At 34.4% G+C, this 4,284-nt stretch overlaps 1 long non-coding RNA gene across 1 annotated transcript; it reads right to left on the bottom strand.

The window, feature by feature from the left end:
• Positions 1 to 187: 187 nt before the first annotated feature.
• LOC140012528 (uncharacterized) lies at positions 188 to 3,160 on the bottom strand. The gene is made up of 3 exons (XR_011819700.1): positions 2,799 to 3,160; positions 1,452 to 1,515; positions 188 to 506 (listed from the first exon to the last, which is right to left on the bottom strand). It is a non-coding gene; the product is annotated as an uncharacterized lncRNA (long non-coding RNA).
• Positions 3,161 to 4,284: the final 1,124 nt, after the last annotated feature.

The raw sequence follows: 4,284 nt of genomic DNA, 5'->3' as shown, positions 1-4,284 counted from the left end.
TGCTAGTTAAACATCAATAATCAAAGCTGAAAAATATAAACCCTAATTGAAATTTTCACTACACCACCAAAAACTAGAAAATCACCCATCATATGTCAAGATTAAAAGGTTTTATAGCATATTTAGCAAGATTAAGAAAGATAAAAGGGAATTCTAGGCTTATACCTTACAAAACCTTCTTGAAAGTGAGAAACCAAGCTATTTCTTCCAAAACTTTCACCACTCCTAGCTTCCTAAGCACCAAGATGCAAGTTTAATCAATTTATTTTTGTGGTTTCAACTCAAACAAAGCAAGATCAAGGTGGAAATGGAAGGTTCCCAAGTTTAGAAAGTACATGTACATTCATTTCTATCTCAAACGTTCACATATTTCCAATTATAACAAAAGATTCAAATTTCAGAGAATTTTTTTTAACCCTAATCAAGCACTAGCGCTAGTACAATCACAAAAGTCAACACTTGACGACGCTAGCCTGAACCAGCCTCACACCCGCGCTCGTATTCCCCTGTAAGGAAAACAAAAACTAATAGGATGAGCCAAAACTCAGTGAAGTTTCAAAACTTCATGCAGACCCAAGTAGCAAGTTGGTCATATGTAAAAACTTGGAATATTCAAGTAGCGAGCATAAGAGTTCATATAAATGAGCAATAACACTTCACATAGATATCCAAGATTTTCAAGTAAAAGGATACAATCTGCTCTTGGGAGCAGGTTCCGTGGCCACTTGTTCAAAATCTGTTGACACTCCGTCAATCATGAAATTATAACAAGTCTAGTAGAGTATTACTTAACTCCAATCTCCGCCCACCATTCAAACCCCTTGTCAGGCTCAAACTCCAAGATAAACACTGGTGGTAATACTCGAACATACCAATTAGTCGAGGAGATAACATTCTACTCAACAAAACTAAAGACCCATGGTTCGTTATCTAATCGACCAGCCTCTTGCCGACTCGACTCGATTAACTAACCAGTGGGGTTTGGCTTCCCAAGTAGTCAGTATAGTCAATGACCAATCGACTTAATCGAGAAAAGTACGGAGACAGAATGAGAGACACCTCCTACTCGGATTGAATGTAGTACATGCTGCCGCTCAGCACTTATAAGTCAAGCACAAGCACAAATACAAGTACAGGTCAATCAGGTTCGAGCAAGTACAAGATCATTCACGAAGGGGAGGACGAGTGCGAATAAGGGCACACTCGCCTAACCCGGACCAAGTCACAAATAATGTCTAGCATGTTACATTTCCAAGCATTTCAAGTATTTCAAATCAATAGATAGGTCACATGCAAAACAAGTTACTTGTACATTCATGAATGAGATATCAAGGGTTTAGTTGAGTTAAGTTAAGTGCGATAAAGTACACACTCGCCTATGAAATGTCAAATCAGGTGTTTAGTAAATTTCTAGCAACAATAAGCAGGTAACATGCAATTGGAATACTCACCAGTATGAGCAAGAGATATGTCAAAAGTTTCCTTCCGAGTTGTACTCCGGATCACCAAAGAAACCTAAATCAGTCAAAATAAGGTATTATGGTTCAACTAATCAAAATCTAGATGAACCATAAAAAATCCAGAAAGTACTAGTGTAAATATGAAAATATAGTTTTAGAGTGAATAATAACATTTGAACTTTCAAGTCATGAAAAATCTTGAGTCATTTCTCAAATTCAAATATAACCAAAGAAAATTCCAGAAATCAGTAGTTGAAAGAACAACCAATCCCAAATTAAAGTGAGCAAATGTAATTCAAAATTTTCGAGATAAAACTAACACTTTTCATCTTAGTTGATACCAAATCTTGATAAAAAAATAACTCATATACTACTATTGAAGTGCATTCAAGGATACATATGTAACTTAAGATCCAACTAACCCAAAATCAAACCTTATATCTCACTAATATACATAAAAGCAAGTAATAGAAATTTGGGCAGCATTTCCTCTATTTTCTTACTTTTCCCATCCAAGTACAACTTGGATTCACAAGCCAACAAACCTCCAATCCAACCACAAGTGATAACCAACAACATACATCTATTCAAGGCCTCAAAACCAACCAAACTAACCAAATAATAAACTTATCACCATGGATATCAAAGCTGGAAACCAGTTTAAAGAAGAAATTATAAGTGGCAGATTTGTCATCCTTCGGTATTTTGGTCATAACTGTAGTTAGGTATATCGAATCGAGATAAATTTGATGGCATTTCGAAGCTAAGACAGAGGCCTACAACTTTTATGAAGGCATCAAACCCCAGTTCAAACGTTACCAGGGTCAAAATTGGCAAAAACAGAGACATAAAAATTCTGTCGGAGCCAAAATAGGATAACTGAACAGTTTTGGTAAAATGATTAAAACTTGGTGTAGAAAAATCAAAATTGAGCTCCGTCAGCGGTGTTTAAAACTAGATTCATAGAGGTTTCCAACGGTATAAAAATTAGGTTCTAGTTCATCTCCTACAACTACCGGAAAGCTCAGGAAATTGATTGAAATTCACCACCAAATGCTGGAATTTTGCATATCAACCCTAAAACTACTCATCAAAGCTGGAATTCCTCATATTTTTAGCCAAATCAACATATACAAACTAGTATATCCACTTAGCAAAGCTAATAAAGCAAGATTCAACTTAAAGCAATAATATAAAATTGGAAATCTCATTACCAAAGTTGAAAATTTCATTTCACCACTCAAATCAACTAACAAGTCATGAAAATCACCATAATCAAACCTAAAAATCACTTATAAACGTGTATCTAAGGTAAATATAGCTTCTTGAAACCCATACCTTGATCACCGTCTTGAAGATAGCAAATCTTAGCTTAACACTCCAAAATCTCTCCACCAAGACTTTCAATCTTCCTTGAGTACCACTTTTTATGGAGTAGATTGTTAGTTTTATGGTACAACTTCAAGATCCAAGCAAAAATGGAAGTAGAAAATGAAGCTTTTCTCTCTTCTTTTCTCTCTCTCACATTCGGATAACCATGGAGGAAAATGGAAGAAATGAAGACAAAACCAAGGCTTAAGAGATAAGCTTAAGTTGGTCTAGTCAAAGTCTTAAACAAGACTTAATACTATGGCGACAAGTGGCATCATCTAAGGTAATATATATCTTTTTGTCTCCTAATTGCATACTTAAGCAACAAGTTCCAAATTAATCCTTAGCACATCATAAATAATGTCCCTTAGCACAACACTTCCACCATATTTCAAAAATTTAATGCACGTAACACCTTAGTGGGTCCCACCACCTTAATGCACTTAAAACTTATCATGTACTAACTTATACAAGAAAAATGTTTTAAAAACTTGATTCACTTATAAAAAATGTCTAAGTAATTAAAGCAATGAGTTAAAGTAACGAAAATGCATTCGAAGAAACAAAATACAAAATACAAAAATACAATAAATTTATGCAAATGCAAAAATCATTAATTAATCAAACAAATGAGGTGCAAGTATGTTAAAATAAAGTAAAAATAGCAAGAATTTAGGTCGTCACATTCTCTTCCTCTGACACAAAAATTCGGGGTGTCACATAGTACGTGTCACAATCAAGGGTGGTTTATTGATTGATAAACCGAACGAACTCTCAAGATAATTCTAAAGTATTCAAGGATGCTCAAAGAGCCAAGAGAGCTTTCTCTTAAGATAATTTTCTGGAAAAATTTCGTCTCCCTCACATTGAAAGAAACAACAGCTTTTTATAATGCCTTATATAAGAAAACCTAGACCCTTAGGTCCAGCCCATTAAAACGCTACTTGTAGCAGATCTAAGCAACTAAAACTGGTTCGTTTATTGGCTAATAATTGACCCAAATTAAAGACTAAACTAACGACGTAAATGGTGGAAATTTCGGTCCTTATTTCTTCTTCACAAACAACTTGAGCAGCCCTTTTAGTGAAGAAATAGCAAAAAAATAGCTCCACACTTTGAGACTCCATGCTCATATCATGAAACTCAATAGAAAAAAGGTTGATCTAAAGTTTAATGTTGGGATGATAATGTAACATTAATATTAATATCTCATTTCTTTCTATTGTGGCTCAGATATGGACTAGTATATTGCAAAGAAAAAGTTGACATCTAAGAGTTTGGTATATCATGATATTTTACCTTCTACTAAGACTGTTAGTACAGTAATAGCTTTGAGGCGTGATCTCACATTCCTAAAGGTACTTGATACCCCCAAGATACAACAAAACCTTAATAAAACTCTCTAAAAAAAAAAGTATATGAAAAGCATATCTCAATTATGTGTTGATTGAGA

The sequence above is a fragment of the Coffea arabica genome, chromosome 8e (assembly GCF_036785885.1).
Source record: "Coffea arabica cultivar ET-39 chromosome 8e, Coffea Arabica ET-39 HiFi, whole genome shotgun sequence".
Classification (NCBI taxonomy): Eukaryota; Viridiplantae; Streptophyta; class Magnoliopsida; order Gentianales; family Rubiaceae; genus Coffea; species Coffea arabica.
Note: the sequence above shows the minus strand (reverse complement) of the source record. Positions and strands in the feature narration are given on the sequence as shown.